The 12,821-nt window shown below is 45.6% G+C and overlaps 2 long non-coding RNA genes across 3 annotated transcripts; both read right to left on the bottom strand.

The window, feature by feature from the left end:
* Positions 1-306: 306 nt before the first annotated feature.
* On the bottom strand, positions 307-3,282 carry LOC119329455. 2 transcript variants are annotated; one of them, XR_005159538.1, is made up of 4 exons: positions 3,125-3,282; positions 2,822-2,984; positions 2,360-2,505; positions 307-696 (listed from the first exon to the last, which is right to left on the bottom strand). It is a non-coding gene; the product is annotated as an uncharacterized LOC119329455 (long non-coding RNA). The 2 variants fall into 2 exon arrangements; XR_005159537.1 differs by having other exon boundaries at positions 307-2,505.
* A 3,728-nt stretch (positions 3,283-7,010) lies between these two features.
* LOC119327519 lies at positions 7,011-11,509 on the bottom strand. Its single transcript, XR_005158550.1, has 2 exons — positions 8,772-11,509; positions 7,011-8,694 (listed from the first exon to the last, which is right to left on the bottom strand). It is a non-coding gene; the product is annotated as an uncharacterized LOC119327519 (long non-coding RNA).
* Positions 11,510-12,821: the final 1,312 nt, after the last annotated feature.

Raw genomic sequence — 12,821 nt, 5'->3', positions numbered from 1 at the left:
GGAGCTGGTTTATTGGCGTTGCTCAAGAAGAACTTAGCACACGTACAATTACCGAACGAGATAGTCTTTTTTTTTAATTTCCAAATCATTGCGTCCTCTCCTATCTGCAAGTGGGTTGCTTTGCCAATGACAAACTCGAAACCCAATAGACAAGTAAAATCGAGGGCCATCTAGGCACCAGCAACATTATCTTATAATTTCAAATTTCAGCTCCCTGCCTAACAAGCTAAGCACTGGAACTACAGCCGCTCTACTGCTGTCGACAGCAAAAACAACACAGTTTTGACAGAAAAAAAAGACCAGGTAGAAAAACAACACTCATCCCATCAGTAGTAAAACTGATATTTTAGTTGACCAAACAACAGAACTGCAATCGCACAGCAAAAAAGTTCAGACAAAGTTAACACACATCAGGAGAATTACTGTTGGTAGCACAAATTAAAGTTCTGACATCCGAGATAGAGAAACTACCGCACAACCACATGGAGACTTGATGGCATCAAACATCACAACCAGTTTTAATCTAGAGGAAGTTAGGCTAAAAAGATCCGCTCCTTTTAGTACCGCATGCATTGCGGCGATGTCCAACCATCCCCCAGTTTGTGCACTTCCGCATAAGCGCAAACAGACAATTCAAGCATTGTTTTCCTGTCAATGTTCATCTCCGTCTCATCCGGCGCTTTCCCGATCCTAACCCTGAAAATGGTGTCTCAGCAGAACAAACAAACAAAATCTTGTCAGGGCGGTCTGGGAATTGAATAAAGGGTGTGCCAAGTAATCTTTGCATGGAACAACCATTTTGAATATTGTTCTGGTAGATAACAGGGCCATCTAAAAAACATGCCAACTTACTGAAAACAACAACCTAAGCACAATCAGTTTGCCTCTAAGCATTCCTAGAGCGAACTGTCCGGTGAGTAATAAAACTAAGACACACACACACACAACAAAATGGTTATAGTGACTATGATTTGTTCAGATTCTTACTCAAATTATGTAAATACGAACGCTAATACCAAATCAAATACATTTTTGCCAAAAAAATCAGTGGTGCTCACAGGCGATCCACCTATACAAATCAAAAAAGCCCCCATGTGCCTTCCAATGAATCAAAGCTCATCACACACAAGACCTATCCTACTGATTGATGCCAACGTAGATCTCATGGCAATCACATTTTCATCAGGGTAATCCATTTTGGCCATGTACTGAATCCCACTTTGGTCATGTACTGAATACCAAACAAGTAGTCCATCCACTGTCATACGAAACTAAACCCAACACACCTAGCCGATGCCTTGACATTACGTAAACTAGCCGTTCGGTGTGGACAAAATTGACCAAGCTACAGTTTTGTGCTAAATTTGTTTTCCAAATACATCCATTATCAGAAATCTCCCAATAACAAAGTGTTCCAACACATCTCATAAATCCTGTGTCTTTAACTGAAACAGAGCTCATCAAATAATCATCCTACGATGTGTAGCGAAATCCGAAACAAATCAATCGTCTTCCTACCGCATCCACAGACTTACTCGGAAAATCAACAATCCCCCAAAACTGTTGTGTTCAGTTCATCAGGTATATGGCCCCTCCATAATTCCATAAAACTATATACTTTTTAAATTCTGTGCACATCAACTTGTATGTAATTAGCTCAACTAATCCAACTAAAACAAATTAAGCAGGTCACACACCAGCACGAAGGACGATTTCCTCTAGGTGACAACAAGCCTAACAGCACATTTTGACCTAGCTACAGTTTTCTGCTGAATTTGTTGTCCAAATACATCCATCATCAGAAATCTCCCAATAACAAAGTGTTCCAACACTTCTCATAAATCACGTGTCTTTCATTGAAACAGAGGTCATCAAATAAACATCCTACGTTTTGTCGATTTGTAGTGAGATCCGAAACAAATCAATTGTCTTTCCACTGCATCCACACACTTATGCAGTAAATCAAAAATCTCCCAAAATTGTTGTGTTCATTTCATCATGTCTATGGTCTCTCCACAATTCCGTAAAACTATATACTTGTTTAACTAGCTCAACTAATCCAACTAAAAGAAATTAAGCAGGCCACACACCAGCACCAATGACAATTTCCTCTAGGTGACAACAAGCCAGAAACAATCAGAACAAAAAACCAGAAACAATCACATTGCCATCCAAAGTGCATACGTACCACGAATTTTTAACTGAAACTACACTGTCTGACAGTTGAAATACTCTTTCTTGCGGACCAAATTCTATGCTAGCTAACAAAAGTGAACTAATTTACACACCTACAATGCAAAAATCCTTGATGAAAAGATGCAAAATCAAAGAGAAAAAGCTACAGCCGCTTCTTACTAACCTTCGTGTCCAGCAACTCGTAGCTTCTGAGCAAACCTCGTATCTCGCTGCATCTACATCTGGCTATGCTTTGCCATCCTTGTCGATCTCGACATCTGGCGTACTCATGGAATACTGGGACTCCACTGGGAGGACAGACAACCGAACCTGCCAGCACAGAGACGCCCCTGTCATAATCTAGCCATAACGAAACCTCATTGAGTAAACCTTTCCCCCCTCACCCCCGGCATAGTGGAAACATTACCAACTTGAAGCCCTCGACACTTCCACCAACTAATGTTATGCTTAACTTTCGACATTTTTCCACTGCAAAAAATGTGGCCAAACCAGCACACAGCCGAACCTGAAACTATCCCTAGTGATCTGCCCCACAACCTATCTTTTGATTTCCAGCAATCATGGTCAAAGCAGTTTAAGCTTTAACAGCTGCGAATCAAGCATGAGGGGAAACAAAAAATCTTACCTCCTTGTCCAGCCGCTAGTGGCTTCAGAGCACACATCGTATCTCTGTCCATCTCCACCTTCCTGTGCTTTGCCGCCATTCGCCACCTTCCAGTGCTTTGGCGCACTCATGGAATCCTGGGAACACAGCACAATTCCATCCGGCGATGTCTGCTACACCCCTCCTACAATCAAAATCTAGCCCCATCAGGAAAGGAGTTTCCAGTCGAACGCCGGCGAATCTAGACGGAAAGGATGGGGAAACGCCGGCGAATCCAGACGAAAAGGATGGGGAAAGTAGACCAATGAAGCAAAATCAACATACCCGTCGAGTTCGAGGCCGTCTGTCGACATCTCGCCGGTGGGGAATGGCCGCCGCGGTGCGTGTGTCTGAAAGAACAGAGCAGCCGCCGAACTGAGCTTCTGTGGAAGAAGGGGATGCCGAGCCAACCTGGTAGCGTGGATCCATCTGCTCCACAAAGGTCACCGGACCCATTTTACATGCGTTGTTTCGAAACACCATCCCTGTACCAAAATGACGGTCCAGGGCAATCAGTGCTCCCGCGGGCCGGGGAACAGCATCGGTTGGTGAGCCGAACACCAATACGTCTATGCGACTATAGGTGTATCATGGACCGTATTTCACCCACTAGGCCTGCCACTCTGCTGCAACGAAATGACTGCTCCCCAATCCCAAAGCCCATACCGACGGGCCAGATTGCGGCCTGCCTGTAGCCCGGCTACCAAAAGCCCTCACTCACGGAGTCGTGTCCTAGTAGGACACTTGTATCCTAGGCCTCTCTTATATAGCAGGGTAGACACACGATGTAACCTATGCCAACATAATAGCATCGAAACGCAGAGGAAGCCGGCGGCATGTGCCGGTGTCCAGGGCGACCGGGTGCGGTATTGTAGCGGTGTCATGGGAAAAAGCGCCCGTAGTTATGCCCCGGGAATGTAGCCATATCGGTGAACCTCGTTAATAAATTTTGGTGTCGTGCTCATGTGTTTGCTTAGTTTTCGGATGATCAACGGTATGGCCTCGAATTTATTCTAATATGTTGGGGTTGCAAGTGGCCGTGTGTGTACATATGCGCTAGTATAAAGATGAAGTGACTAGCTAGCTGATAGCCACGATTTTGTCTTGGAAATAGGAATGATCACCGTACGAGTACATCAGCTTTTCTTTCAATCGATTCCACGTCGCTATGACCTGAGGAATTTCTGGTCCCTCGCGTCGCCCCTAGGGCGACTCGAAGAAGTCGAGGGTTTTCCCCCGCCGTGGGAAAATATCAGGTGATACAAGAGTTTAGATGATACAATGATATGGGCTTTCGTGAGTCATTGGATCTAAGATCTAAGGGTGGAAGCCATGCTCTTGGACTTGCACGAAAATATCAGATTTTTGAAGGATTTTTCTGCAAAGTTCCAGGAGCTCTGTTTGTGACCGTTGGATATCCGATCGAACGGTTCACGGGAGTTCGTATCATGGGAGCATCTAAGCTCCCGTATCACCAGATACTCACTCCCCCCGCCGCCACCCCCTCATCTTCCTCGCCGTCACCGGAGACGACCGTCGGGAAAGCCCGCACAGGTGCCGGGGAAGGTGGCGACAGGGTCTTCGGCGCTCCTTCTTCGCGGAGGCCCTCGGATCCAGGGGCGACGGCCCCTGCCGGCGTGGCGTGCGGCGTGCCTGAGGGCTCAACCGTGAGGACGGCGAGCCGCAGGTGGTGGTCGAACGCGGCGCGGAGCTTCCCGTGCCAGATCTGGAGGTATTGCCCCCTTCCTTTCATGCATCCCTTCCCAGTCTCTAGTTCGGTTTTGGATCTTGTCGGATCCATCTCCGGTGTGTTCTGATGGAGCAGATCGGTGTCCGAGGGAAACCTTGGCCACCTTGGCTGGTCGGCAGCGGCGACGCCACCTTTTGGCGCCGCTTTCCTCCTTGGGGGCGCTGTTGAGGACACCATCTCTCCACTCCGACCCATGTCCGGGTGAAAGCCCAAGATCCGACGCGGATCGGACGTCGGCGGCGCCCCGTGCACCATAACCTTCCTGAAGGCGGCGCCAAGGACATTGGGATCGGATGGGAGGGTCTGCAGGTGAGGGGTGGGGGTGTGCTGCCTCCCTTTCGGTGGAGCGGTGTTTCTTTTTACATATTCTTGGCGGCGGCTCTTGGCGGCATGGAGCAGCGGAGGCTTGGCGTCAGATGTGTGGTGACGGACACGCGCAGGAGGTCGACGCTGTCTGGCGTGGTGGTGGCATCGGCGGCAGCGAGACCGGGCAAGACCGATGCAGCAATACAGCTCTGAAGATGGATAGGTGGCAGGTGGTTGTGGCAGTCTCATACCCGGCAGGCGTCCTGGTTGAGGAGCACGCCGGACTGGTGGGTGCCCATATCCGGCAGGCGTCCTGGTTGGGACCTCAGGTCTTAGATGTTAGCTTTGGCTGCGAGGTCTGTTTGATATTAGGCTCAGACCATCAGCGTCCCTTCATCAGCTAGATAGGAGTAGCGACAGAGGTTCTGAGATGATGACTTTGATCTTACTGTTGTACGACTTTATAAAGTCTTGCGTTAATAATTAATAAATTGATTGTATGCATCGTCTAGATGCAGAGGCCGAAGGTATTCATTCTTTTCTAAAAAAGAATCACCTGTACAGATCGTCGTGCTCTTTATTCCTGTCACTGTCGCCATTTATCCCGGCCGTCCTTTTCTTTGTAGCTTGGCTAGGATGATCTGACTTCATTTTTTGAAACATGACTTTGACCATTGTGTTAGGATTAATTATGTACTAGTACATACTAGTAGTATTTATGTTTATGATTGATTTAGGTAATCTGGGAAAATCGAATCGATGGTACTTGCGTAAACCGGTCATGGCATGCACTCTAGCTGTATGATACTGTAACCCTAAGGCTTAATTACTAAAAAAACGAAAGAAGTTTGCATGTTTTTTGTTACATAGGAGTATAACTGATACTCCCATTCGTCCTAAAATAAATGTCAACTAGTAAAAAAATCGATGGTACTTGCGTAAGACGGAAGGGGTATTTATTTAGTTAAGTTTATGATTCAAATTTAACTCAAAATACCAAAGAGCGTCACACAAGAAAGAAGAAAGAAGAGAGGGAGTACTTATTTCATATAACATACTTCCTCTGTTCCAAATTACTCGTCGCAGAAATGAATATATCTAGAACTAAAATACATCTAGATGTATCCATACCCGCGACAAGTAATTTGGAACCGAGGGAGTACTTTAAAAAACAGGATAAAAAATGGACAAACGGGCAGCAAGGGAGTGAGCTGATCTCTGCGGTCACCTCTCCGTAGGTGGCCGAGACGGCGGCGGGACGCTGTAGCAAGTACTCCCGCCAAGGAAGCGAAGTGGCAGCGAAGTACAAGGCGGCGCCTTTGATCGAGCTTGGGGATCGATCCACTGGCTGCCGGCCCGAACAAGCGGTTGCCCAGCTGCTCAAGCGCTGAGGCAGCAGCCTCTCCCGACGAGCTTCTCCGGCAACCTACGGAGGCGGAGGGGTGAAACGGGGAGCTGTCAAAGATCCATCGCGGGCGCAGCAGATATACACACAGGCAATTAGCCTTCAGAACTGATTAACTAGATAAATGCCCCGCGCGTTGCTGCGGGAATTTGTTATAGATTTTCAGATAACATTCACATATCAAATAATAAAACCATCTGAATCAATAATATGAAATATAGGTGACCTTTATTTTCACAAATCTATGATTCAAATTTATTGCATATGTGTTCTTTTATTTTTGAGAAAGTTATAAATACTGATTCTTTTGTGTTCTTTATTTTTGCAATTGCATCTGTGTATTTGCTCCAAGCTTCCCTTATTAAAACAGTAAAGAACATGGCAGATTATTGTTCGAAGGATTAGGTGGCATAATGGGTAAGATGTTTACATTATTAATTAAAGTAGATGCAGTAAGGCAAAAAAGTGATATAAAAAATAGAGAGCGAACCAATATTCACTATTTGCTGCTTGGGTTGTCCATTTGTACTGGCTATCCATCCATGGTTGAAATGATAAAGTGGTAAGGAGAAATGAAGGTCCATATCTTCTCTTAGTAATAATTATTACGAAGGTAAAACATTAAGACCTCACAGTGTGACCTTGCAAATGCAAAAACTTCAAATGAGGACACATAATGCCATTGCCTTCAAAGGTAAACAGAACCCATCCAAGCAACTATCACATCGTATATTTTTTCAGCAACAAACCGTTTGACATCACATATAGAGATTTAGGATTTGAAAACAAATTGTACAACTATTAAGAGATTATCTTTAAGATCATATCAGAAAGCAAGAACTGCTAATAAGTTGTGGGCAACGCACATGACAGTACTGCGTTCTCGCTAATAAAAGAAGACAAAGATCCGAAAGGATTTACAACAAACTATAGACAAAGTGAAATGGTAAGAAAAACCTTCAGTACAATTGTAGTCCATTGTTGCCAAATAACACAACCATAGTAATTGCATCTTTTTGACTTTCCAACTACTATTGCCAATACATGGAATATATTTATTTAGTAGTAAAACATGGATCATAGTCCCTTGATATATATTTTTCTTAGTGGATGTATTCCACTTGTCCCGAAATGTTTACTGATTTCTTGTTGTTTGTAGTGTTGCGCAAAGATATATGGTGGATACAATGGGGAATATAATTAATTGGGCGAGGTGCTAAAGCGTATCTCTCTAGTTACCAGTTCATATTTACCATGATGGAGGATAAGAACTTTCACAGGGTAATGTTGTCACACTTATGAGCTTATCAGGTAGAAGAGAGCAGAGAGTGCAAGAATTGACAAAATAAAAAATGACATGGGTAGTTGTATGTGTGCAGAAACATTAGATATTTACCATTCAGGTCGCCGGCAACCTTAGTTGTAACACAATACCCTACAAATAAAAATATAAACAACACGATCAGTTTGCAGTGTTGCAGCTCAAATTAATATATCCACAAATGCTTGCCAAGACAAATACCTGATCTGATCCTAAAAAGGAAAAAATATAAACAAATACAATATTGAGAGAAGAATACTAATCGGAGGAGGAATAGTCTAGTCCAGCATGAGTACTGATAGTGCTTGCTCAGAAAGAAAAAAACATTGCTTAGTATTCTCTATTCCTAGACCTGCTCTTTTGTTACCTAGATGTCAAGGTGCGTGGATCTGGGAGATAACAAATGGCATTAGTGAAAATTATGATTGACGGTACCAACATATTTGCAGTATTATGAAGTAATTATCAAGTGAAGCTAAATAAAATGCACTCTTACCTTACCATTTGCTGCAGCAAATTGAACATTACTGAATTTCTGTCCATCTTTAGTTTATAGACGAAGATTTACCGGCCACCAACCACATGAAAAAAGTGTAGCGGGACTTGAAATTCATAGACAGAGAAGAAAAAGAATCGAAATATGACATATAAACCTATAGGGAAAATATAGTATGACATCCATATCATACCAATCTTCAGCATCTCAGACACCAACCTATAATTTTAGCTTTGCATCGGTCAAGACATGATTTTGCAACACAGTTAGCTGATGCACTTCTAGTCACAACTCTAAATCTCTGGATTTAAGAGCCGGACTCATAAAAACTGGATGGGACGCACGAGGAAGTGGCTGTGGGGGTACCTGTTAGGAGAGGGGAGGTGACACCGGGGCTGCAGGTGTGTTCCTGCCAACACGCGCATCACCAGCAAACAATGGGCGGAGACTCCAAATTCGTCCCACCATGAAGGTCGATGATTATCGGAGGACAAAACTGACGGCCCTCAAGCAGACTTTTAGTACCAATTGAGTCGTGGGCATCCACAGCTTAAAAGGGTGGGTGAGCATGTAGTACCTGAGAAAGTGCAAATTTGTGATGCAATCAACAATATACTCCAGAGAACTTGCAGGAAATGGCAGGGAGTTGCTCACCGGAGGCAGCATGAGTGGTGTGGTAGAGACCCGATGGGATTTTAAAGAGCAATCCATCAGTTTCTTGTGGAGATGGCGGGGAGAGGAAGTGAAGCGGCTAGAACATTATTAGGAGAGGGAGCGTCCGACATCAATTAGTCAGCTGGCTGTTCGCTGTCCATCGTGACCAGGGAAGATACACATGATGGGCCGGTGGAAGCAATGGACTACAGAGAGGATGTAGCAGTAGGCTGTGTAAGGTTGATATGGCCCTTTTCGTAAGAATATATTGTATATCTTTACCTAATATTAAAGGACGGAAGCTTTCATAGTTTTCTATACGTCACTTCTTTATATCCGTTGATTTTGTGTTAACTATAAAGTTTAACGGTTGAGATTTAAAAAAACGCTTTGTAGGAAAAAAAAGGTTTTTATGAGATTGTCCAGCCCACTCACGCACACGTAGGCCTCTCACCAAAGCTGATTAGTCGACGTAGAAAAAACTGATTCTTCTACGACTCAGAGCGAACAAGAGATTGATTGATGTATTTTCATCCAAACAGGCGGCGTCTAAATTCTCCACGCAATAACCCTACAAGCCGCTCGCATAGCATCTCTGCCGCCTCGCCCAGCTCTTGCTTGCCGCTCGTGGGGATGGAGCACAACATGATGGTCGTCCCCTTGCACAACGCCCGGGACCACGCGCCGTGGGCGGCTTGGCACACGATGACAGGGAGCCCTCCCATATGGCGCCCGCAAGGAGCGCCTCGAGGCCGTAGACCATCCTCCTCGCCAGTGCCTCCACGGCCGCGTCTCTCGGGCTCGCCGCCTCCGTGAACCAATCATGTGCCCTCAATTACTATAGTGTGTGCCCTTCAACCCTCTGTCTCGCATCCATGTATTGTGTCATTATTTGTTTCTCATCTGAACATCCATGGATGGTGGCAGCAGTGGGAAACTTCTACTGTGTGGTATATAGTGACCGGGAGGGTGGAGAGCCCTGCAGCGACCTGCTTGATGGCTGCCACGACGACGACCACTGCGCCGACATGGAAGGTATTAAACTGACGACATATCCCCGCTCAGGAATCAGAAACAGCCATACATGCAGCCCTGAGCAACCATACATTACATTGTGCTGTTAGGACATGCGAATTCAGATAGTAGCAAGGATTAATAAGATGAGCCAGCCGTGGGTGCAATGCAGCGGCTAGATAATTTCAGAATCTATCTCTACTTTGGTCGGCCATATTTGCAATGCAGTAACTATGTGGTTTACGGTTTATGGAATCTCTATTGCAAAAGCACCTATATGAACGGATGGTCTTATGTCCATCTACTGCTTAGTGATCAATTGTGTGTGGCACAGCTGAACGTAGCACGACGACCGAACAAGTTACATGTTCGCTCAGCCATTCCCTGCCGGTATATGGCTGTGCTTTTCCAACAATTTCCTTCCAAATTCCACATGTTATGTGTTGTTAGTGTTACAGCCGCATGGAAGAAGAGTTATCTTTGATCTATACTCTGAATCCTTGATCTCATGCTTAATTTTTTTAGGCCTGATGAGTATCACACGCCATGAGAATTCAAGAACTGCTTGAGGAGTAAAGACGGTTAGCAAGGTTGGGTTCTACAACGCGAATACCCATAGAAATTGGCTATGAATATGGTGACTTAAGGGATGTACATGGCAGTCATGCTCAGCCAGTTTGGATGTCAGATGTTGGAGCTGTAACTTGGCCAGAGGTGCTCGCCACATTACTTGATTGATTCAGGATCTTGATGATTTTATCGTAATTTTAAATAATCACATTGTTCTGGACAGCAAAAGATAATTGGGCTCTTTTCTCCTGTTGCATCATACATAAAATGCTTATGTTGTATCATACATAAAATGCTTATGTTGTAAAGGTTTTTGAGCAGAGGTACTAGCAGTTTGATGCTCCATGCTGCCACTTCGGTTAATTGCTTGCTGTTAGAGGAAATACTGTGAGAGTGAGATAGAATTACAGCGAAAGATGAAGATATGGGCTCTTTTGCTACGTGATTACTCCCTCCGTTTCAAAATATACTAAAGTTGGGTCATCTATTTTGAAACGGAGGGAGTAATAACTATACAAGGAATATCACCATTTTTTCATATTTCTAAGCACATTTTATTTAATTTGTCTCCATTGCCACGCATGAACTCTTTCGACAGTGCATATACTAAGTGTAGATGAGATAGGGGTGGCGTTCACCATCATCTGAAGTCCATGAAATTTGTCTCCGTGAATATGTGGCTCGCTAATCGACGGTGACGAAGAGGGCAAGTGGCAACACGTATGGCTCACTAGCGTCGTGAATTTGTTTCTCCCGTTGCAACGCACCGACCCTTTTGCTAGTAGGATTATAAAGAAAAGAGGAAATACTGTTCTGACGAACAGAGTACAGTACCTTGTGACGAACTGAGTGCAGTACCTTCAAGTCGACAGATAGCGTCGCCATAGTCGGGAGCTCGATGTCGTTGCCAGCAAATCGATAACCAAGAGGGAAGTTCATACATTTGGCAGCAGCGAGTCCATAGCTGAGCAGCCCGACACCGATCCCCAACCACGACACCACCGGCCGCTGCTCTGTTGCAAAGTAGCCGTAGCAGCCACCGCAAGTATGGAGGACGGTGAAGGGGAGAGGAGGGAATGAGGTGGCCGCCGCGGAAGGAGTGGTGTGCGGCGGGAGGAAGGGTGGATCCCGTGCTGGCGGCGCGCCGGGGTGGAGACAGGGGAAAGCGGGGGAGGGTGTCACGGAGCAAAGCAGGGGTGTTCTCGCAGGAAAAAGAAAAAAAAAGGAGGAAATCGAGGCCGATGGGCTGGGCTGGATTACGTTCGTCGTGAACTTCTCTGGCTGGTCCTACCAACGTGTGCAGTAACTGAAGCCAACGTGTTGATTTTTTTGCTATGATTGGTCCCGCTTGTAAGCCTCTAATTAAACGCTGATGGGGCAGTGCTGCTAATAAGTTAGTGAGGATGAACTATTTAATTTAGGTATTATAGATTAGCATGCAATATAAATGCACGCACCGCTGCTCTTTCAGACGGCCGTTGATCGATCCAGCATTGTTGAGCCAGCTCCGATCAGCCGCCAACCCACGGCTCAGCTCGATCGCACAGAGAAGAAGAAGAGGGCAGGCTGCAGGGGCCGTACGAAGGCGGAGGTAGCCACACGCGGTTGGATGGAGATGAAGAGTGCGTCAGCGGGGTCCCGGGCGGGTGCGTGCCTGTGCCTCTATATGCATGGTGCGCCCAAGCAACTTCCGGGAAGCATCCTCGTGTCCAAATTTGTGTCCATGCACGGGTGGTAGCCAGGAGCACTATGTCTGCCCTGAATCCAGTTCCAGCCAGAACGACCTTGCGTGCGTGCGTGTGTGTGCGCGCGCGCGTGTGTGGAGAACCTTGTGTGCGTGTGTGCCTGTGGACTCACTTGGAACAACTAGCTGCATCCACACAAGTACTACGTGTACAGCCAAAAAAATAGATTAACCAACACGTACGAGAGAATGGTTAAATTGATAATGCTGGGTTCAACGTGTGACGCCAGCCAGTACAGCATCTCATGTGCTTTTGAGTTTTCATTGATGTGACACAAAACCTAATTCTATAAGAATATCTCTCTTGCCTGCGGAGTACAGTACTACTACCAACTAGCGAGTAAACCATGCGGTCCATGCAACATAGAACGGCTGAGAGCATCTACAGCCGGATACACCGTATCCGATCCCTTAACCTGCCGCGGATGATAGTGATGGTCACATCTTAAATAATCGTTTTCATAACCGTACACCCCAATTATAAATCCTCAAATTGATACAATTGCATGCACAATATTAAGCGGAGCCTGTCCGGCTCCGCCGTGCCCATGTCCAACGGCTTGATGCGCTTCTCAGAGTGTTGGTGTGGTCGCTGGCAGTGACGAATCTACAGAGAAAATGGAGGATAGGCTGGACTGCTTATGTCATGCGAATATATGTTGTTTTGGACTGACAAATGACTGGATTGGGCCTTTAAACTGGTACTAAAAACTATTTTGCAA

This window comes from Triticum dicoccoides, chromosome 7A (assembly GCF_002162155.2).
Source record: "Triticum dicoccoides isolate Atlit2015 ecotype Zavitan chromosome 7A, WEW_v2.0, whole genome shotgun sequence".
Taxonomy (NCBI): Eukaryota; Viridiplantae; Streptophyta; class Magnoliopsida; order Poales; family Poaceae; genus Triticum; species Triticum dicoccoides.
The sequence above is the reverse complement of the archived record's forward strand: the minus strand, read 5'-3'. Positions and strand labels throughout refer to the sequence as shown.